Raw genomic sequence first — 24,428 nt, 5'->3', positions numbered from 1 at the left:
GGAATCGTTTCTCTAATTTCTCTTTCTACAGTTGCGTTGTTAGTGTATAAGAAAGCAACTGATTTCTGTGCATTGATTTTGTATCCTGCCACATTACTGAATTGCTGGATGAGTTCTAGTAATTTGGGGGTGGAGTCTTTTGGGTTTTCCACATAAAATATCATGTCGTCTGCGAAAAGAGAGAGTTTAACTTCTTCTTTGCCAATTTGAATACCTTTTATTTCTTTTTGTTGTCTGATTGCTGTTGCTAGGACTTCTAGTATTATGTTGAACAATAGTGGCGAGAGTGGGCATCCTTGACGTGGTCCTGATCTTAAGGGAAAGGCTCTCAGCTTTTCCCCATTGAGGATGATATTCGCTGTAGGTTTTTCATAGATGGATTTTATGAACTTGAGGAATGTTCCCTCTATCCCTATACTCTGAAGAGTTTTAATCAGGAAAGGATGTTGTATTTTGTCAAATGCTTTTTCTGCATCAATTGAGAGGACCCTATGGTTCTTCTCCCTCCTCTTATTAATGTGTTCTATCACATTGATTGATTTGCGAATGTTGAACCACCTTGCATCCCGGGGATAAATCCCACTTGGTCGTGGTGGATGATCCTTTTAATGTGTTGTTGGATCCTATTAGCGAGGATTTTGTTGAGAATTTTGGAATCCATACTCATCAGGGATATCAGTCTGAAATTCTCCTTTTTGATGGGGTCTTTGCCTGGTTTGGGGATTAAGGTAATGCCGGCCTCATAGAATGAGTTTGGAAGTTTACCTTCTGTTTCTATTTTTTGAAACAGCTTCGGTAGAATAGGTATTATTTCTTCTTTGAATGTTTGGTAGAATTCCCCAGGGAATCCATCAGGCCCTGGACTCTTGTTTTTTGGGAGCTTTTTGATCACCGCTTCAATCTCATCACTGGTTACTGGCCTATTCAGGTTGTCAGTTTCTTCCTGTTTCAGTCTTGGCAGCTTCTGGTTTCCAGGAAGGCCTCCATTTCATCCAGATTGCTGTTTATTGGCATATAGTTGTTGATAATAATTTCTAATAATTGTTTCTATTTCCTTGGTGTTAGTTGTGATCTCTCCCCTTTCATTCATAATTTTATTAATTTGGGTCCTTTCTCTTTTCTTTTGGATAAGTCTGGCCAGTGGTTTATCGATCTTATTAGTTCTTTCAAAGAATCAACTTCTAGTTTCATTGATCTGATCTACTGTGTTTCTGGTTTCTAATTCATTGATTTCTGCTCTAATTTTAATTATTTCTCTTCTAATGCATGGCTTAGGCATCATTTGTTGCTTTTTCTCTAGTTCTTTAAGGTGTAGAGTTAGTTGGTGAATTCGGGATTTTTCTATTTTTTTGAGGGAGGCTTGGATGGCTATGTATTTCCCCCTTAGGACCACCTTTGCAGTATCCCATAGGTTTTGGACCGATGTGTTTTCGTTCTCATTGATTTCCATGAATTGTTTAAGTTCTTCTTTGATTTCCTGGTTGACCCAAACATTCTTGAGCAGAGTGGTCTTTAGCTTCCAAGTGTTTGAATTTCTGCCAAATTTTTTCTTGTGATTGAGTTCCAGTTTTAGAGCATTGTGGTCTGAGAATATGCAGGGAATAATCTCAACCTTTTGGTATCGGTTGAGAACTGATTTGTGACCCAGTATGTGGTCTATTCTGGAGAAAGTTCCATGTACGCTCGAGAAGAATGAGTATTCTGTTGTTTTAGGGTGGAATGTTCTGTAAATATCTATGAGGTCCATCTGGTCCAATGTATCATTCAAAGCTCTTGTTTCCTTGTTGATTTTCTGCTTAGATGACCTGTCCATTGCTGCGAGTGGAGTATTGAGGTCTACAATTAACGTATTGTTATCAATATGACTCTTTATTTTGGTTAACAGTTGGCTTATGTAGACGGCTGCTCCCATGTTGGGGGCATAGATATTTACAATTGTTAGATCTTCTTGTTGAATAGACCCTTTAAGAATGATATAGTGTCCTTCTGTATCTCTAATAACAGACTTTAGTTTAAAATCTAATTTGTCTGATATAAGAATTGCTACCCCAGCTTTCTTTTGAGGTCCGCTGGCATGGAAGATGGATCTCCATCCCTTCACTTTCAGTCTGGATGTATCTTTAGGTTCTAAATGAGTCTCTTGTAGGCAGCATATGGATGGGTCCTGTCTTTTTATCCAATCTGCAACCCTGTGCCGTTTTATGGGAGCATTTAGGCCATTCACGTTGAGAGTGATTATTGAAATATATGAAATAATTGTCATCATGTTGCCTGTGAAGACGTTGTTTTTATAGATTGTCCCTGTAAATTTCTGTTGTATATCACTCTTGGGGTCTTTCTCCTTTTATAGAACCCCCCTTAATATTTCTTGCAGGGCTGGCTTAGTGGTCACATATTCTTTCAGTTTCTGCCGGTTGTGGAAGCTCTGCATCTCTCCATCCATTCTAAATGAAAGCCGTGCCAGATAAAGTATTCTTGGCCACGTGTTCTTGGTTAGTACCCTGAATATGTCTTGCCAGGCCTTTCTGGCTTGCCAGGTCTCTGTGGATAGGTCTGACATTATTCTGATGTTCCTCCCTCCGTACGTAAGGAATCTCTTCCCCCTAACTGCCCTTAAGATGGTTTCCTTGGTTCTAAGATTTGCAAGTTTTACTATTATATGCCAGGGTGTTGGCCTGTTTTCCTTGATCTTGGGAGGGGTCCTCTCTGCCTCTAGGATGTGAATGTTTGTTTCATTCCCCAGATTAGGGAAGTTCTCAGCTACGATTTGCTCAAATACATCTTCTAGTCCTCTCTCTCTCTCCACTCCCTCCAGGATTCCAATTATTCTGACATTGGAACGTTTCATGGTGTCACTTATTTCTCTGACTCTATTTTCATGGATTCTGAGTTGTTTTTCCCTGGCCTCCTCTTTTCCCTTTTTATCTATTATATTGTCTTCCAGGTCGCTTATTCGCTCTTCTGCCTCAGTTACCCTAGCTGTTAGATTATCTAGATTGGATTGGATCTCATTGATAGCATTTTTAAGTTCTGCCAATTCACCTTTCATTTCTGCCCTTAGAGACTCTATATTGCCATTAATTGATTTCTCCATTCTAGCCATTGTCTTCACAATTGCTAGCCTGAATTCCATCTCCGACATCTTGGTTATATCTGCATCCATTTGTAAATCTGCAGCATAAGTCATAATCTCTGAGTCTTTTCTATTTTGGGGGCTCCTCCTCCTAGTCATTCTGTTGATGGGTGTTTGAGGGAATGTAGAGTCCAAATTATTGACCAGAACCCAAGCAAGATGCACCTGTTTTCTTGGGACCTTAGGGTTGCTGGCCTCTTGTTTTCCCAGCCTGTCTTCTGCGGGAGGGGCCTGCCGCACTATTACTCAGGCAACCCTGTTTGGGCGGTGTTGCCCTTCCCCCCTGTGGTGGGGGATGGGCTCAGTGGGAATCAGTCTTTGGGGCTTTTGTTCTCTGGCGGCATTCCCTGGCGGCTTTCCGCATCTCTTCTGCGAGTCAGAGCAGAAGAGACCATTTCCAACCCTCTGCCTCAGAGCAGAGAGACCACAGTCTGTTCTTCAGTGAGCTCTCCAGGCCACACTGTCTCTGTTTCTGTCCGTGCTGCTATAAACTGCAGCAGCCTGGGCTGTGCGCCCCTCCGCAGCGCCCCCAGTCCTGCCTCCAGGTCAGAGCACGTCTCTGCCCTTTGTGCTTCTAAAACCGCCAGCCGCTCCCAGTTCGCCCGCGCGACCCTGCCGCTCTGGGTTCCCGCCCCGGGGGCTGCCCTAAAGTCCTTTCCCCGCCGCTACCAGTCTGCGAGTCTGTGCTCCGTCCCCAGCGCGCAAGGCTGTCGCTCACCAGGGGTGTAGGATCCCCACCGCCAGGCACCCTCCCGCTGCCGTTTATCTTCCGATATCTGCCCGCGGAATCACGGCTCCCCTCTTCGTACCTCAAAACCAACCGCCTGCGATATTCTGTTTGTAGAGATCCAGATCTTCTTACATCTCAGGCTGGTTTCGTGGGTGCTCAGAGTGGTCTGGTAGATATCCAACTCAATTCCGGGGACCAGTTGAAATAGGGTCCCCTACTCCTCCGCCATCTTTCTCCCCCACCTGAATATTAGTTTCCTAGGATGTCATAATAAATTACCATTCTGGATAGCTTAAAACACCAGAAATTTGTTTTCTCACAGTTCTGGAGGCTAGCAATCTGATATTAAGTGTCAGCAGGGCCATAGTCTCTAGGAAAGAATCTTTCCTTGTGTCTTCCATCTTCTGATGGTTGCCAGCAATCCATGTCCTCCCTTTACTTGTAGATGCATTTCTTCAATCTCTACCTTCATCTTCACATTTCTCCTGTTTGTGTCCACATTACCTTCTTCCTATTAGGGCCCACCTTAACCAGTATGACCACATCTTAAGTTGATTATATCTGCAAAGACCCTATTTTCAAATAAGGTCACACTCAGATACAAAGGTGGGCAGGAATTTGGGGGGGACACTATTCAACACAGTTACAGGTTATAATAGAAGTTAGGCAAAATTTAGAAAAATAAAATTATATCTTTTGCCTGCCTTAGTTTGTGGCTTATAGTTTGTACCCATCATAGGCAATTAAAAAAAAAAATTCTCTGCTATGGTTTTTTTTTGTTTTTTGTTTTTTAGATTTTACTTATTTATTTTTGCAAGAGAGAGAGAGAGAGAGCACACAAGTCGGGGGGGGCAGATGGTGAAGCAGACGCCCTGCTGAGCAGAAAACCTGATGTGGGATGTGATCCCAGGACCCTGGGATCATGACCTGAGCCAAAGGCAGATGCTTAACTGACTGAGCCACCCAGGTGCCCTCTACTATGGTTGTTAAGAAGATTTAGATTCTTCTTTCAGCATAAGACAGCTGTACCATAACATGTGCTAAAACATCCACTATAAAGGAAATCACTGTCACATATAGTTGGTACTTAAAACCTTTTTTTGGAAAATTAGCTAACGAGTTAAAATAAAAAGAAGAGGGTATGAATAACTTTCACCTCTCTTGCTAGTAGAAACTGTTCTGCTTCAATGTACTTTTCTTCCCTTGCAAAATTGATCAGGTATATCATGGTACTAACACTAAGAAAGAGCATTCATGTTTAATATGTGATTTTGAGCAAGGCAAAAAAAGAACAAGAGCAAGAGGCAGAAAATGGTTTTAACAAAAACTACACACTCATGTAACTCATTGGTAAACTCCAAAATATGCTCACATTTATAGCAACTCATATTTCCTTGTATTTTTATCCAAACCATTAAAATAACCATGCAAAATAAGAGAACATCAGCAATGCACCAGCTGAATTCTGTGGGAAATTCTGATGGAAAGAACGTAGTGTTTTTTACAGTGTTCAACCTGTTTTGTTTTTGTTTACTTCTCTGTTTGCATGGGGAGGAGGATAAAAGATAAAAGTGAAGAAAACAAAATTGTCATTCCCCAACCAACAAGGCAGTCTGCGTGGTGCTGACCAGAATCGCTCGACTGAGGCACCTGGGTGAGGAGTGTGGGGAAACTGCTCTCCCCAAGCTACCCTGGCCAGCACATGACACTACGTCCACCATCAAAGACATACACATGCCATTTGCATGTACCTGAACATAAATTACATGGACAGGATATGGCTGGTCAACAAACATTTTTTGAGTATGTACCATGTACTAGGCACTGTTCTGTACAAGTAAGATAGTAAAAATGGACATCAAGAATAGCAGTTACGTGGGAAAGAATCAGCCAAAGGAGAGACTTACGAAAACTGAGTTGGGGGCACTGTTGCTTGGCAGGGACCCTCAGTCCCATCATTGTTACTGTAATAAGGTGGGGGTGAGAAGACTTAATGTTAGTAGAGTTAACATTTCAATTGAAAATGAGCTCCACAAACCTTGCCCAGGCACTTGAGTGGCTCAGTCAGTTAAGCGGCTGGTGCTTGATTTCGGCTCAGGTCATGATCTCAGGGTCATGAGATCGAGCCCCATGTTCAGACTCTGCGCTGGGTGTGGAGCCTATTTAAAAAAAAAAAAAAAAAATGAGCTTCACAAACCTTTTTAGGACTTTTCCTCCCTTACCTCATCCCTGATCATGTCATTGTAGTGTTCTAATCACATGACCTTTTCACTAAAGGGAAAAGAAATATAAAGAAATCTAACTGAGGTTTGTGAACATGTCATTTGCTAAACCCTAGGTAGGATACTGATAATATTTAAGACAAATGAATCCGAGGAAGCAGAGTTACATAAAATTTCTCAATCACATTCACCACTTATTTTGTGGTAATCCATCAATCTGGTGGACTGTTGAAAAATGTGGCAAGCTGAATCAGTTTTTAATACATCCAAACATAGCATCTAGATCAATTACCACAGTCTAGTTGTTTGATCACCCAGATGTGTCCTTAGTACCAAAGTATTTACTAAGTGGTAACCTAAAATAACCTCCTACTCATAAGGAAAAACATAATCACATAATTTATCCATCTATCCAGCAAGCCAGCCAGCCAGCCAATAGTACTTATTAACTACTTGTTATAGGCCAGATATTACACTAAGCAATTAGGAATATCAAGAAGAAAAGAAATTATCTCTGTCCTCAAGTAATTCATAATATTGTACAATAGTCTCAAATTTTTTTATTGCACACCACCAACAGGAAAAATTTTTGAGCACATACACCCAATACCAAAAATATGCATTTCCTTAAAATTAGAAGTAATACTGTATTAATAAAGTATGTATACATTATGTATAACAATACTACCATATTCATATAATACGTCTACATAGAGATAGATAAATTACATCAGAAGAAAATATGCACAAAAATTGAGGTTAAAAGTACTAAAATGAGAAATAAATAGTTCTAAATAGAGTAAGAGAAAGAGTTCAAAGGGAAGAACCAGACTCTTAAATCAGTAACATCAGGGACAGTATCCAAGGAGATAGGTCCCTGCTCTTTTGCAAGGATACTCCTAATGTGTGCTCTAGGAAGCACATCAGTGGCCTCATTGTGGTCCCATCTACTGCTTATGCCAGACTTCCCTGTTCCCGCATTAGGACTGCAGCATACAACATTTCCACGTATAAGAAAGTAATGTCAGATAGCCCTACATAAAAGATTTAGAACACAAACTTTAGGGATAGAGAAAAATAGTTTTGCTTTGGAAAATTCAAGACCACCTTAGTTTTAATTTTCTGTAGAAATTTAAAAGAGATTTCAGAACCCTGACTGAAGCTTAAGTAGAAAATAACATATTACCCACAAGTTCTTTTTTGCAGTCATTAATAACATAACAATGAAAAGCCAAATTCTGCCACATTATTGGCAACCATCCTTGTATCACTAAAAAGAATGATCTTATCATTGACAGATGCTAAGACTCAGTGGTTTGAATCACACCATGTGTTACAAATTAAAAGGGCTAAAATCACAGTAATGTTAATATGGAAAAGAGTAGGAAAAAAACAACTGTTAGGAGCTACAGGACCAACATTTAAAAGTAACCCACATATAACAACCCAAAAAAGTTGTGCATGAAATTTGATAACATATTAGTCCAGACAGTACACTGAGCAAGTCTAGGTCCACTCCACATAAAACTTGCCATGAAGAAAAAAGTAGCCATACTATGTTACTATTTCCATTAGAAAGATAGAGGTAGGTTTACACATAGGAAAAACTGTAAGAATATATATACTGAGCTGTTAACATTACTTGTATGTGAAGGGGTTGGAATAAGGAAAACTTTTACCTTTTTAAACATCCATATCTCTAAATTTGAATTTTATAAGGATAATTTAACTATTCTTATAATCAGGAAAAATATGTAACTATTTTAACAAACAAACAAAAAACCTTATTGAAAGCAATCACATTATGGTATAATGGAAAACATACTGAATTAAAAATCAGTAGACTTGGGTTCAAAAAATCAATGCTGCCACTCACCAGCCATGAAATAGATGGTCATTAATATTGGTGCTGGTGCTGGTAGTGGTTGCCATTATAGCAAAATGTTTCAACCAACTGCTCCAGAGGAGACCTTAAATTTGCGCATGTCCCCTCTCAATGGAATTCTGCCTCCTTCATATATATTGTATTCCAGCATTGCCCCCTACCCACTATATGTTGCATTACAGCCTGCTTAAAAAGATGGGGTTTTTTCCACCTGCGATGGAATAACGCACACACTAAAAATATCATTTAATGGGCTTTAATCTTTACAAAGGCCTCTTAGATCCCTCCCCTAGACTACAGCTGAGGATGGGCAAGCAAAACTGCTTGGTGGACAGTGACATATGTGTATTGAATGGTCATCTCTGGAGAGTGAGAACTACCTAATGATCCTCACTGGGAGGTTCCCCAGCCAGTGACCCAGGAGAGTATCTCTCTGTTCTGTGTCTGAATGATTCCTCTAAGCCTAAACAGCCCTGGGTTCTAGTTTTCATCCCCTCTAAATAGTGCAGCACTCAGGACAAGTCCCTTAAACTCCCTGTTTGGGAGTACATTCCAAGCACATATATGAAAGTGAGACTATCTTTCGTTGCTGTACTACATGATGTCACACAAATTAATTTGTGGGTGGCTTCTTGAGTTGTATTTCAACAAACATTTAGCAAGTGCTATTATGTGCTAGATATTGTACCAAGAGCTGGACATGAATAAGATATGGCCCCTACCCTTAGAGTTCCACATAATAGTATCTCAAGTTGGTATATGGAAACAAAAGTAAAAGATAAACATTTTCATTCATAGGTTCATTTCTTCATGCTAATGGACAAAGAACCCATGGGCCTAATCTTCAAGGAGCTTACTTATTATCTGGTCTATACTGATTTACAGGAACAGAAGTGGGAGGTGAGATTTTTAAAAATCCTTTAGTGAGTCAACACATATTTACTAAGCATTTCCTATGTCCATGCCTGGGATACAAAGAAAATAAAAACTACTTGACAAGAAACTGATGGGAAGCAAATTAGAGAAGGAGGAAGTAAGTGCTTGGCTCTGTAACTGGTCAACCACATCTTCCTGAAGGATTTGAGGAATTTGCCCCCGAGGACACTGGGACAATCTTGAAAAACCATTTCTTGCTAGGTAAAGAACAGAAAAGAAAGGGGATGGCTGGGAATACCACCAGACAGATAGGGAAAAGAAAGAACAAAGGTAAGCAGGAGGTCCTGACTATACTAGGCTTAGCCCAGGAGAAACATGCTGGCATTTAGGGTCCTCTGAAGCTAGCATTGGCGACTTTATTAAAATGCACTGAACTCTGGGGGATTCTCAGATCATCTTTAGTAAATAAAGACCCCGGGATAAACTTTGAGGATAAAGAATGTGGGAGAGCCCTGAGGATAACCCCAGTGAGAAGGGACAGCAGCTGGAGGCCAGGACCAAATCAGATTTCTGATCTGTGTTTGGGGAACTGCTAGCTCCTTGAGAGCACCGTCTTTCAGCCGTTTTCAAACTTTAGTGAGAGAAAGAATTGATGTAGTTTCTTATAAATTGTCCAGAGAATCTAGTTCTACAGTTGTGAAGAGAGAGAGATTAAGATTTTGCCCTCTTTTTTTTTTTTTTTTAACAAACACCCCTGTAATTCAGATGCAGACGGTCAACAGACCACATTCTAAGAAGCACTGGCTTGGAGCTGCATCAAGGGATCTGATGAAAGAGGGAACGATTCCACAGAATTTTCCTCTGAGATATGAAACCCTGTACCAGAAAATTAGAGGCTGTCACCCAACGTGAATACTGACAACTGACTCGCCAGAGCCACGTGCAGAGCTGCAGAGCTAGAACTGTCTTGTGTATTTGCCCAGAAGCATCAAGAGAGTCATGTGAGCCTCGAAGCATGTTTTTGTAAATACCAAGGGACAGTAAAAAAGAAATTGCTATTTTTCCGGGCATGTTGCTCATTTCTGCTTTACTCTTCGATCCCGTAGCTAGGTGCATGTTTCTGAAAAGCTGTAGTATCGGTGCCAGGTATCACCACAAGCTGGAAGGAAAAGCTAAGGTCCAGGGGGAGATAAGGCTGACAAACTAGCCCTCCACGCTGGAACCAGTCAGCTTTGACCACTTCCCCAGGCTCAGGCACATACCCCACACCAAAAGAAGGAAAACAAGTCAGAAATGAGATAGAGAGGGTGGTACAAAATGAAACACAGGGGAGGGGAGGAGCTTTTCATCCACTGTCTGAGCCGAAGATTGCCTTTCAAAAAAATTCTTTGTTTAAAAAAAAAAAAATTCTTTGTTTACTGTTCCTGAGGAAAATAGGACAAAAACTTATATTATTTTATCTTAAAGATCAAGGTACAATGGGAAAGCCATTTAAAAAGTGTATGAACTTGATCACCAAGTTTTCTATTTTAAAAAAACTTTTTATATGTAACTTTCTAATGGGAAGGCTGATTCTTATTTAGGAACTTCAATTCAAATATAGATAACATATTGATTTTTTTTTTTTTAACGTTAGTACACTGACTCTAAAATCACTTGTTTCTCAGCCCTATCTCAGTGTAAGGCTCAAGGTCTCAAGGGGTAGCATTCTACAGGAAAAGAGTGACATCTGCAGGAATATTGTGTTGCTACACAGTAAAATCCACAGGAATTCTCAAAAAATCAAACAATTCATCAGCACACAGATTACACACTCAGCACATTGCCTGGCATACACTAAACTCTCAACAATTGTTATTGTTGCTTGTGTGATCGTGATGGTATATGCTTTTGCATTGCATTTCTTGAAATTAAAAAGTAAAAACAAGCCCAAGGAAGAAAAGGGCCAGAGGCTATGCTAATTCTCAGATCAATCTTCCGTTTTTCATACGAACCCTTCTAAGACAGATAAGAATCTGTTTTCTTTTTAAAGACCTTATAGAAGGAAATTCCACAGCCTCCTACATCAATGCCATGGCTCTATAATCTTCAGCAGGGCCAGGTTTAGGGAAACTTAGTTGAGCATGTAAATTTAGTTTAGAAAGCTCCCCATCTCTCTTTTCAGAATAGACACCACCCACCCATTTTAGAACATACATTCCTTTATCTGTTCAATAAACATCTGTTGTGTACCTACTATGTACTTGAGTACAATGGTGAACCAGATATATTTCCTGTCCTTGACGGGTTTACTGTCTGCTGATCCTGCAAGATTTCAGGTGTTCTTGCCTCCTTTTCCCTGTCTCCCACCGCTTTTTTTTTTTTTTTAATTTTAGAGAGAAAGAGAGAGCAAGCATGTGAGCAGGGGGAGGGGCAGAGGGAGAGAAGCAGACTCCCCACTGAGGGGGGGAGACCAACATAGGGCTTGATCTCATGAACTCGAGATCACGACCTGAGCCGAAAGCAAGAGTCAGCCACTTAACCTACTGAGCCACCCAGGTGCCCCTCCCACCTCTTTTTTCAGCTCCTCATTTGTTCTTCCTTATAAACACTGCATGCTAGGAACTTCCCATAATCTTCCTCACTCCCAGCAAAACTATCCTACCAAGGCAAACATTCCAGTGAAACACTAAAATAAGAATTATTTTCTCTATTTTCTACAGAAATAAAAAAAAAATTGAAAGGACTTATGGTTACATCTTGAATGTACATTAGTGGCTACCAAGCTATGTTTATCATTTATGGGGGCTTTTAAATATAATTTTCAATGTGCAGCCATTTGGAGATTAAAAATTTTAGTGTAGTGTCTATATATCATTTGTGAGAAATCAAACCTCACTATTGTTATAAACAGTTTAGGCTAAAAAAACCCTGACTCCTAAAGTAATGAAGAAGCTTACCACATTCAAGCCTTACTGATTTCTCCTCTGTAGTATCTTTCAGTGTATTTGGAATACCATGCTTGGGGCTAATATGATTGGCTATGCAATTAGTAAAAATAGATTTGATCCTAATATTCACTCTAAAGATTTTGAGGCAACATTATTTGATCATTCCTTTATTCACTGAAATTTGTAAAGCAATTTGGTGTTCCATATAAAACTAAGCATGCAATTACCATATAACCATGACCCAACAACTGCATTTTGGGGCATTTATCCCAAATAAATGGAAAATTATGTTTGTACAAAAACCTGTACACTACTGTTCAGAGCAGTTACATTTATAATAGCTCAAAACTGGAACTAACCCAGATGTCCTTCAACAGGTGGCTGGTTAAACAAATGGTGGCACACAAATATCATGGAACACTATTCAGCAATAAAAAAAAAGAATGAACTAGTCATACACACAACATCTTGGATGAATTTCTAGGTAATTATCCTGAATGAAAAAGGCCATTTCCAAAAGGTTATATACACTGCATGATTCCATTTATGTAACATTCTTGAAATGACAAAATCATAGAACTGTTGGACAGGTGAGTAGTTGCCAGGGGATAAGGAGGGAGTGAGAATTAGAGTGAAGTCGGTGGCTACAAAAGGACAACAGGAAGGATCCTGGGTGATGGAAAGACGTCAATATCATGGTTGTGATACTGTACTCCAGTGTCACCACCGGACGAAACTGGGCAAAGAGTACAAGGGCGCTCTCTCTCTCTCTATTATTTCTTATAATTGCATGTGAGTCTACAATGACCTCAAAATAAAAAGCTTATTTAAAAAAAAGATACTGAACACCTAAGGCAATGGAACTACAAATAGAATAAAGACCCCTAAAGGACACTAAATACCTGCAGGAAAGAAAGCAATTACACTGGAGTGTGGTGAATTCAATTCTACAGTTTGCATGGATGCCAGGGGGACACAGACAAAAAGCACTGAACCTATAACTGGAATAAGGGATATGAAAAGTTTCCCAGGGGCATCTGGGTGGCTCAGTCCGTTGAGCATCTGACTCTTGATTTTGGCTCAGGTCATGATCTCAGGGTTGTGAGATGGAGTGCCACGTTGGACTCCACACTGGGCATGGAGACTGCTTAAGATTCTCTCTCTCCCTCTCCCTCTGCCCCTCATCTCTCTCTCTCCCTCTCTCTTCCCCCTTTCATAAAAAAAAAAAAAAGAAAAAGAAAAAAAAGGAAAGTTTCCCAGAAAAGGTGATGCTGCAGTAGAGACTTCAAGGATTAGTGGGAGTTATCCTGTCACAGAAAGGAGAGAAAGGTGAAGGGCATTCTAGCCGAGGGAACAGCATGTGCGAAGGAGAATGGAAATAATGTGGTGCATTCAGGAAACTCTGAGTAGTTCAGTATCTCGTTTGTGTGGTGGGTAAGGGGGCTGAGTGAGACAGGGCTCACTGCAATCCAAAAGCAAGGTCTAGGTCAAGCCCTTATTTTAAAGGGCTTGAAGTATATCCGGTAGGATATAGCCAGAGACTACAGGTTTGTCTCTCTGTTTGTTCATAGCAATAAAGAAGATTTAGGTTTTAAAGGGCATAAGGGAAGAGACTGGATTGAGTTGAAGGTGGGGACCAGAAGTAGTTTATGAGATATGATTGAGATTTAAACTACAGCAGTGACAACAGGAATGAAGAAAAGGGGTGGATTTGACAGACTTAACAGAGACAGAATCCAACAGTATATAGTGATTGTTTGAATGTGAGAAGGGAAGATGAGGGAAGAATCTAGCACATGATTGCAAATGAGTGGAAATAGGATGCACCTCCCAACCCAGAGCAGACATTCCTATTAATAATTATACTCTTCACATCTCAAATCAGCTCTCCCAAGAGCCACTACTTATCTATCAGGGTTAGCAAATAAGTTGTATTTATTTTCCACCTCTTACCTTAGATGACTCCTGAATTTCTAGATAGATGGTGGTACTATCCATAAAAATAGGTAAAACAAGAATTGAAGAGAAAAATTTTGAACTTGGTTTGATATATTCCTGAGTCTGACAGTCATGAGAGACAAGTGGAAATATCTAATAGGAAACTGGATATTTAGGTGTATAGCCAGGGTAGAAATTTGGGTATCAGTAGCCATGTATGTGGAAATTAAACCATAGAATCAAGATTAAAGTCTAATTACAGTGTGTAAAGAGAGAAGGAAAAAAGGATCAAGAGCAGAACCCTCAGGAACACAGATATTTGTGAGACAGACAATGAAGTGACCACAAAAGAGACTAAGATAATATGTTAAGAAAAATAAAAAGAAAACCAGGAGAGCATGGTTACTGAAACCAAGAAAGGAAAGAAAGGCGAAGTGGTCAGTAAACAAGTGCTGCAGATAAGTCAGTACAATATGGACTAAAAAGTACCTGTTGACAGAGACATAAAGAAGATGGCGATGGTGGTCACATCACAGATTTTGGGTTTTCTGCAATCCTTACACAAAAAGAGAAGAGCTAAATAGCAAAACAAAAAATACATGAAAAATATTATGAAAATAAATAGGTAATATAATATCCCTACATATCTCAAAATATGAGCAAATCATAAGACTTGTGTCCTTTTACAGGTATATGTGAAGAAGAAAGCAGAAGGAAGCCATAAGGCATCTGACAGACCAACAAATATTCATTGGAAAGGATACAGAACAAATTGAAAGCCACAGTTGAAACTAGGAGGGACTTTGTCCAACCCAGGGAATATAAGAGGTGTGGGGTATGGCTTAGAAGGGCTGGGGCATTCTAGCCCTTATGAACACTTAAGATTGACCCTCCAAGACTCTCAGCCAGGACAGAGCCCCCACCCTATTTTGAGAGAGCCTGCCATGAGTGCAACAGAAATTAAGGAAGACAGACACAATAAGACAAAGGAGAGAAAAGATGCAGAGAAAAGTGCAAAAGATGAACTGAGTCAGGAAAGGTCAGGAAAAAAGCTCTCAATTTTTGTATACAGAAACAACAGCAGAGGGAATTCCAAAAAGTTAGGAAAACTATCTAAAACAAGCAGCCTTCTAAAGTTCAGGAAAATATAAATTTGCATAAAATGAACAATAAAAAAAATATAGAGGTCAAATCCCAAACAAAGTTACTATAATAAAAAAAGAGAAGAGGGGTACGTGGGTGGCTCAGTTGGTTAAGCATCTGCCTTTGGCTCAGGTCATGATCCCAGGGTCTTGGGATGGAGCCCCAGCATTGGGTTCCCTGCTCAGCGGAGAGTCTGTTTCTCCCTCTCCCTCAGCCTCTCCACCTGCTTGTGCACTCTAATAAATAAATAAAAATCTTTAAAAGAGAGAAGAAGGGGCAGAGTACCTTCCTTGCATATCATGAGAGCATATAAAAAAAAATACATTCACAAAAAACAGATCAAAACTGTAATGTGTAACTTCAAAATGAGCTTAAGAACATTAAGAAAATGATAGAAGGGGGCACCTGGGTGGCTCAGTCAGTTAAGCTTCTGCCTTTGGCTCAGGTCATGATCCTGGAGTCTGGACTGAGCCCCGAGTTGGGCTCCTTGCTCGGTGGGGAGTCTGCTTCTCTCTCTGCCTCTGCTTCTGCCCTTGCTTGTGCTCCTCTCTCTCACTCTGTTGCTTGCTCTCTCTTTCTCTCCCTCTCTCTCTCAAATAAATAAAATCTTAAAAAAAAAGAAAGTGATAGAAGATAGGAAAATACAACATAAATAAGAATTTTAAAACTTAGAAATACTGATCTTAAGAATTAAAGAATAAGAAAAATTATTTTAGAAATGAATAATAAAGGAAACACAAAAGTGAAGAAGAAAAATGTTTAAATAAAAGAGAATGAAGAAAGATAAAAAGTATTTGAGAGAAAGTGACTGCTATTGACTTTGGTGTCCCTCAAAATTTATGATTGAAACCCATCCCCCCAAATGTGATATATTTGAAGGTGGGGCCTTTGGGAGGTGATTAGTTGATTTGCCCCCATGAATGAGATCAGTGCTCTTATAAAAAAGACCCCAGAGAGCCATGTGAGGTACACAACAAGAAGACATTAGTCTATTAAGTTGGAAGCGGGCTCTCACCAGACACCAAATCTGCTGGCACCTTGATCTTGGACTCCCCAGCCTACAGGACTGTGAGAAATAAATTTCCAGTTTTATAAGCCACCAAGTCTATGGTATTCTGCTACAACAGCCCAAATGGACTAAAACCAATACTGAAGAAATATTGAAGTGACAAATATTGAAGATAAGTGAAAAGAGCCAATATATGGATACTAAGAATCCTTGAAGAAGAAAAACAAAGTAAAATAACAGAAATAAAAGATTCAAAATCATATACTGAAAGATTAGCCATATACCTGAGAATATGAATCTAGAACAATCAACCCCAAGACATTCTAACAAAATTAATGAACTTCAATTTTTTTTTTAAGATTTTATTTATTTATTTGAGACAGAATGAGAGAGGAGAGAGAAAGAGAGAGCGCATGAGTGGGGAGGGGCAGAGAGAGAGGGAGAAGCAGGCTCCCCGCCGAGCACAGAGCCTGACATGGGGCTCATCCTGGGACTCGGATCATGATCTGAGCTGAAGGCAGATGCTTAACTGACTGAGCCACCCAGGCACCCCTGAACTTTAAATTTTTAAAAAATCTTCCCAGCATCTAATCAAAATAATATATGATTTATAAGAAAATTTGATTATCTTTAGACTCAACTATAGCAATTCTTTATGTGCTTGAAAATCAATTAATATATTTAAGATATTCAAGGAAAGAACATGTAAGTCAAGGATATTATATCTACAAAACTAAGTAGGAAGGACTCAGACAAACTTTTATCGAAATACAGGAACTTAGAGAATATCATTCCCTCAAGTCCTTTTCTCTTTTTTAAAGATTTTATTTATTTATTCATGAGAGAGAGAGAGAGAGAGGCAGAGGCAGAGGGAGAAGCAGGCTCCCTGCAGAGCAGGGAGCCTGATATGGGACTCATCCCAGGACCCTGGGATCATGACCTGAGTTGAAGGCAGACACTTAACCGTCTGAGCCACCCAGGTGCCCCTCCCTCAAGTCCTTTTCAATGAATTTCATAGAGAACCAGCAGCAGAGAACTAAAACAACTAGAACACTAACATAAGGACTAGTAGTATTAACTAAATGTAGAAAGAAAGGAAGATTAAAGAGAGATTGTATGTATATAATGTACACATAATATGATACATATAACATGTATATGTACATATATACATATACACAATATATAACATAATGTAGATTATATATAATGTATATTATATATAATGTATATAACAGCTGTATAAACTGATAGTGTAGATATAGCTACAACCATAAAAACAAAAAGAAAGGGAAGCAAAAATGGGCATAGGATATGCAAAAAATAACTGTTTTCAGTAATCATAATTGTGGTGATAATCAGTATTGTAATCTGATATTGTGTGTATAATGCAGCATAAAACAAGTAATTAAGTGATGTCTTAATTCAATCAGACTTAGCATCCTTGATAACCACAATTCTCGATGAAAACACTGTAGTGCTGAATTTTAATTGGAAATGTCAGGATGAACTTATATGGTATCTAATCTTTAAATATAAATATTTCAATGAGTATACCTAGCACCCATATTGTAGTCTTGAAATACTTTTTCCGTTAAAGAAAACCAGGGCTGTATTAGATTCCTAGGGCAGCGGTAACAAATTACCACAAACTCTGTGGCTTAAAAGGGTAGAAATTTAGGGGCACATGGGTGGCTCAGTCGTTAGACGTCTGCTTTTGGCTCAGGTCATGGTCCCAGGGTCCTGGGATCGAGCCCCACATCGGGCTCCCTGCTAGGTGGGAAGCCGGCTTCTCCCTCTCCCACTCCCCCTGCTTGTGTTCCCTCTCTCACTGTATCTCAAATAAATAAATAAAATCTTTAAGAAAGAAAAAAAAAACAAAAAAAGGGTAGACATTTATTCTTTCATAGTTCTAGAAGCCAGAAGTCTGAAATCAAAGTGTCAGCAGGACCATGCTTCCTGTGAAAGCTCTAGGGGAGAATTACTCCTTGTCTCTTCCAAACTTCTGGTATCTTCAGATCTTCCTTGGTTTCTGACAGCATAACTACAATCTCTACCTCTGTCTTCACATGGACTTCTCTATGTGTCTGTCTTATCTTCATATCTCTTACAGGGAAACATATGACCAGACTGAAGGTCCAGCTCAATCCAGAATGATCTCATCTTGTGTCCTTTAATTTAACTGCATCTGCAAAGATCATTTTTCCAAGTAAGGTCACATTCATAGATTCTAGAAGGACATATCTTTTGAGGAGCCACTACTCACCCCACTACAGTTTGCCCACTAAAATTTATGTCCATCCAGTATACAAAATACATTCACTCCATGCCAACATTCCCAAAAGTCTCAACCAATTATAGCATCAACTCTAAAATCTCATCTAAATATCATCAGACCAAAAGTCCCAAATCTCATCAAAATTAGGTATGAATGAGACGCTAGGTATGATCCATCCTGGGACAAAATTCCTCTCCATCTGTAGTCCTGTGAAACTAGAAAACAAATCATCTGCTTCCAGAACACAATGGTAGGACAGGCACAAGATAGATATTCCCACTGCAAAAGAGAGATATTGGAAGGAATAAAGGGGTCACCAGTCCCAACCAAATTCCAAATTCAGGAGGAGAAATTCCTTTAGGTTTCAAGACCTGAAAATAATCCTCTACGGCCCAATGCTAAGCCTCTGAGCCTGTGATGGGACCTTGCCAGTCTCTGTGCCACTGGGGCTCTCCCTTGGAGACATTCTTCCTTTTTCTCAAAAGGTAACACACGTTTGCAGCCAAGTAGCTCTATCAGCCAGTTTCCTGCCTATAAGATCTCGAAGTCCCAACAGCCTTCCCTCATTTTGTCTCTCTCTGTCCCCTTCGATCCAAGCTGTCAGTGTTTCTGCTAATGCTACATTTTCAAAACCCTTGTGGGCCACCTATGTATGTCATGGAGGTCTACTCCATTAGACAAGAGAGGGTTCTCCCACAGATCTTTCCTGGATCACCCCATCTCTGTTCCTGGCTTCTGCCGAGTTGGTTGAGTAAATCCACAAGTCACAAGCCTAATTTTTTTAAGCAAAAGGTTGCCCAGCTACATCCTTGACCCTCTCTCTAGAGCATATTTTTCCAACAATGAACTTCCTAATTTTGATCCTTTGTGATCTGGATAGTGTGAGAAACTCCCCAATTATCAAGGGCTTGAATCTTTTTTGCTTAACAGCTCCTTCCTTCCATTTACTTCCTTCCTTTACATTTTAAGCAGTAAGGAGAAACCAATTTGCTCCTTTAACATTTTACATGCCTTCTTCTGGATCTCTGTCTTTACATGATCTTCTTCTGGGCCTGCATGTCTAAAATCTTCCTCTCCTTTCTCTTATAAAGATTGGATTTAAGGTCCACCCTAAATCCAAGATGATCTGGAGATCTTAAACTTAATTGCATGTGCAAAGGCCCTATTTCCAAATAAAGTCACATTCAGAGGTACCAACAATTAGAACTTGAATATATCTTTTGAAGGCTACAATTGATCCCTGTGCAAGGGCTTTTTGGGGAAATGACTGATTATAAATCTAGAGCAGTAAATTCACATGATGAGCCAGTACCATCTTGTCACACCAAAAAGAAAGAAGCTGTTAAAGCCTACTAAGGTCATGCCGTAAGAACTTAGGAGCCAATTTGAAGAGGCTCCCCCTGACCAAAGATGAAGCAATTTGAGTATCAGTGAAGATATGAACTACAATGAATTGAAAATGATCAAATATCTTTAAATTTGTGAGTTCAAAGTAATGTTTTTAATCGAATTGGTCCTTGTGAAGATAATAGGGAATCAACCTGTTCTCTTGAAACCTAGGTAAATAAAATGAAAGAATCAATTATCTTGCTTTCCCTATTTGAACTATATCACTGGGTAACCAAACAGTAGAGGAGTATCTCCTTACGAAAATATTCCAGTTAACATAAGGAAACAAAATGACAAAATTTTACTATCACTATTTTGCAAACACCATGAATTAATGGATCTAGGCACTGAACATCAATGGTTGGTAACATCAAGAAAGAACAAAACCCAGATATTAGGTGTCTCCAGATGAAAGAACACCTTACCACCTATAGTCTCGCCAAAAGGATCAAAAGGAATCTGATCAAGCTTCTGGATCCCACTGTCAATGTGCAGAAAATACAGATGACAGAGTAACATATGGAACTATATCATGGCTCTACAAAGAGCAGAAAACAGACTATGAGAAAATACATTAGTTCTTTCACAGATAAATTGTAAGCAATGAAAGGAATGGAGGAAAATCTGTACATTTAAAAAAGGACTTAAAAGATCAAGTTTTTTAAAAATGGGCAGACTAAAGCTACCTTGTCAAAGGATGCATACTTGGATAACAAAACCATCAAAAAACCCAAGGGGGTGACTTCTGCAAGCAAAAGTCAGGGTATTGATTACTTTGAGAGGAAGGTTAAAGATTGTGATTGGTATGAGGAGCATGAAGTGGGTACTGGCGTAACTGGCAAAGTCCATTTTGTTGTGGTTTGTTTGTTCCCGTATTTTTATTTTACAATTAAGAGGTTTTTGTTTTTTTTTTAAGTGTCCAATGAGTTTAACATTCCTGGCAAAAGAAGTTTCAATAGAGCTGTAGAACAAAAGTTAGACTGCAGTGAGATAAGGAATGAGAGGAAAGTTAGAAATGGGAATAATAAATGTAGGCTTCTATCGCTAGAAGTGTGGCTGAGAATGGAAGGAGAGAGAGCTGTAGGTTTAAGATGACATAGGGCAAAGACAGAGAGGTTTCCTTTTTTTCTTTTTGCTCATTTGGTTTAAAATGAATGAGACTTGAACAGGTTTATGTGCCAAAGGGAGAGAAAAAGTAGAAAGCGGAACATAAGAGATACATTTGTGAGAAGGGTAATTGACAGAGCAAAATCCATGAGGAGACTAAAGGGAATATGATACAAAAAATAGGTAGCAGATTGACCCTAAGTAGGAGGCTGAAAGTGGTCATTTCTACTGAGACAATGGAAAGGAAATGAAAAATCTGTGGTGAACTTAGAGATGGAGGGCTAACAGCAGAAAGTTGAGGAAGTTCCCACTCTCTGTTCTCTATTTTCTCTGTGAAACAGGAAAGGTATTATCTGCTGATATAGGTGAGAGGTGGGGAGCATAAGGTATTCAGTGAATGTTTAAAATATCCAAAGTGGTGTTGGAAGTTCCATAGAGACTGAAAGCTGAATTCATAGCGATACTAATCCATGCCATTTTGTCATTTTCTTCAGAAACTTGAGTGTAGGATTAAAGACGGTATAGTTAAATTGATGAACTCTTTGTTGTTCATTTGTATTTTCAGATCAGCCTAATGAGGCAGGGGAGCTGACATCATTGGCAAGGAACTGGTTAAGGTGATAGGGAAAGACAGAAAGGAGAGTACTGAAAAAATGGGGCCAGGGGAGGAAATAACTCAGGCTTAAAACACTGAGTGAATAGGGATATGGGATGAAAAACAAATTTAGGAGAAAAGATAATGAGTTCATTTTTAATATTTCAAGTTTCTATGTCCAGTTCTAAATGTGAACCCAGATGCCCAGAAAGGAGATCTGGCCTGAAACTGCAGATTTGAGAAGCATCACCTTAAAGAAAATATATAGAGTAAAAATAGAATATTAAAAAAAAAAAAAAAAAAAAAAACTGAAGAAAGAATCCTGAAAAACACTCTGGCTTAAAGGTCAGGTAGAGAAATAGCAGGTATCAAAAGTCTCTGGGATGGACAGGCCAGAGAGGTAAGGAAAAAATCCAGGTGAAAGATGTCCCCAAAGTCCAGAAAAAAGAGTTTGGGGGTGGGGGGTGGTCAAATGTCAATGCTGCTGAGATGTGCAAAAGATGCCTTATTCATCTTTGTTTTCTTAGTGTCTAGGAAAACATGTGGCACATAGTTGAAACTCAGTAAGTGTAAATGTCCATGTTGTGTCCATCTCAATACCTGCAAGTCTCACTCCAACACTGTTAGAGCTGTAAAAAATGCAAAAAGGGTATACAGGAAGGAAGGAAGAAAGGTAAGGGAAAGAAAAGGAAAAAGAAAAGAAAAAAGAAAAAAATATCTCACTCACCCAAATGCTCCATGCCGGTCCCATGTCTCTCCATCCCAGCTCACTGAAAATCATCCTATAAAACAAGGCATAATCCAAGTTCTCCCAAGCTGCATACGCCTGTAAAATACAGACTGACTCATTGAAACAGTACAAATTCAAAGTTTCCTTGCTCTTGGGCCCATGTGAGATGCAGGGCTTGCAGCTCCTTGAGAACACCCACCCCCTCTCCCCCTGCAAGTGTCTCTAAAACCTGAGATGTGTCTCACAGGTGCTTAGGATGGGGCGCTGCCATTTTCCCACTATCTCTTGCTGGGTGGTTCAGTTCTCTATCCTGTCACTTCAAGGCCACTGAGGTCTCCTGCTACATGCAGCTGTTGACCCCCCACCCATCCCCAGGTGCCAGAGACCTCACCAGGTGTTATTCCTCTATCAGGCCACTTAGGTCTTCTGTCAAGCACCATGGCTGAACATCCAGAGCCCCCAAAGTTCCAAAATTCCATGGCTCTCTGTGGGGAATTGTGCTTCTCCCTTCTGTGTTCTCATCTGTTAAATGTGCCCCAAAGCAATGTTGCTCCTGCTTACATTGTCTTACAGACCTGAGTGGAAGAGATCTCTCAATTTTTTACTCATAGACCTCAATTTTTTTTTCTCTAGGATTTAGACATGGATTGTTGTGACATCTAGCTTTTCGTATCTGTCCATTCATTTTATATCTGCATTTTTTTTAAGTGCTTGATGTCAAAGAGTGCTTAATTTAAAAATCAAACCACATGAATGAATCAGAGAGAACTGAAATGGGTTATAAATTATTGAAATCATACAGAAGTCGTTTTGCAACAGGTTTCATGGGCACATTGTTGACGGTCAAAGCAGCTGCCATTCTTAGTTCTTCATTCTAGTGTCCCATCATTACCATAACTCAGCTACTTTCTCAATCTCTGATCATCTCTGAGCACCTTTCTAATTCTGTATCAAATAACAGACAGCAAACTTTCTTCCCACATGTCCAGGTCAAATTCCCAAGAAAGAAACTGATTGGACAAGCTAATTACCATTGCTCTTGTATGGACATTTGTGTCAGGACACCTTTGCATCAGCAGTGACCACAAGTTAGTTTCATGTGGTACCAGCAAGAATACATGCACAAGGAGCTTCCCAGAAGGGGTCAGTGGGAGTGACAGGCATTTTCAGACATGAACTTCCTCCATTAGGAAATAAGAATTCCTGCACATAGTAACCTTCAGTAAAGATAAGGTACTAGGCACACAGTTAGCTCTCAAATATTAGTTTTAGTTCCATGGCTTAAAGAATTCCTTCGCGTGACATTAAGTCCATTTAGGATATTTTCATCTTTCCAGTTCTATCTAATACATCTTCACTTGAATTCTAATAATGGCTAACATTTTGGGGGTGATAACAATATGCCTGGCACTTTTCTGTTATTAAATGGATTCACTCATTTCATCTTCACAACATAAAGTACTGCCATTACCCCTATTTTATCAATAAGAAAACTGAGACACAAAGATGTTGTTCTTGCACAAGGGCACATAGCTAATAAATGGCTGAACAAGAATTCAAACCCAGGTATCATGGCTTCAAACCTCAGAACTTACCACTAAGCCATACTGTTTCTCAAACAACAGCTAATATTACTACCATAATAATATATAAATAACAGGAATAATGAGTGATTACTATATGCCAAAGAATGGGCTAAGGATACTACATATAGGGATGCAAAACTGTTGCGTCCTGTCGCCGTTATTAAAAAACATTTGCATCACAGTGCACAGCCAGAAACAAAGAAATCTGTAACTTTTCCTCTAAGCATTGTATTAGCTGCACCCCAAGTCTGGCTATGTTCCATCTTTATCATTCAGTTCAGTAGATTTTCTCATTTCCATTGTGATTTCTTCATCAACCCATGAAATACTTAGAAGTGTTTTGTTCAGTTCCAGATATTTGGGAGTTTTTAGTTTTCTTGTTTATTTCTACTTTAATTCTATCGTGGTCAGAGAACATGCCCTGAATGGTTTCAGTGCTTTGAATGTCGCTGGGGGTTTCTTTATGGCTTAGTGCATACTCAATTTTGGTAAATGTTCCAAGTGCATCAGCTTTCCTCTATTTTCAGCTACTTCAAAGGACTGACTTTAGCTTAAAAAACCTCGAGAGTCCCTTCTAACACTACGTGTGAGATTCTAAGCATAAGTAACTGGTGAAGAGTTAGCTCTCGTTCTTAATTTTCTTCCAGTGAACTCTCTTCTTTCCCCCTTGAAGAAAACACCACCTGTATTCGCCTGCACAGTTCTGTGCTCTTCTCACCGACGAGGAGAGGCTGGCACCTCGGTTCCGCCGCCCGGAGCGGCCGGAACGCCGGGCCCCGAACAGCCCGCCCGAGCGCGCGCCCGCTCCAGCGTCGCGCCAGAACAACCCCAGCCCCAGCCCTTCCTGCCCCAGAGAAGGCCGAGGGGCGGGGCCCGC

This window comes from Phoca vitulina, unplaced genomic scaffold, assembly GCF_004348235.1.
Source record: "Phoca vitulina isolate PV1807 unplaced genomic scaffold, GSC_HSeal_1.0 scaffold3, whole genome shotgun sequence".
Taxonomy (NCBI): Eukaryota; Metazoa; Chordata; class Mammalia; order Carnivora; family Phocidae; genus Phoca; species Phoca vitulina.
This window is presented reverse-complemented; position numbering follows the sequence as displayed.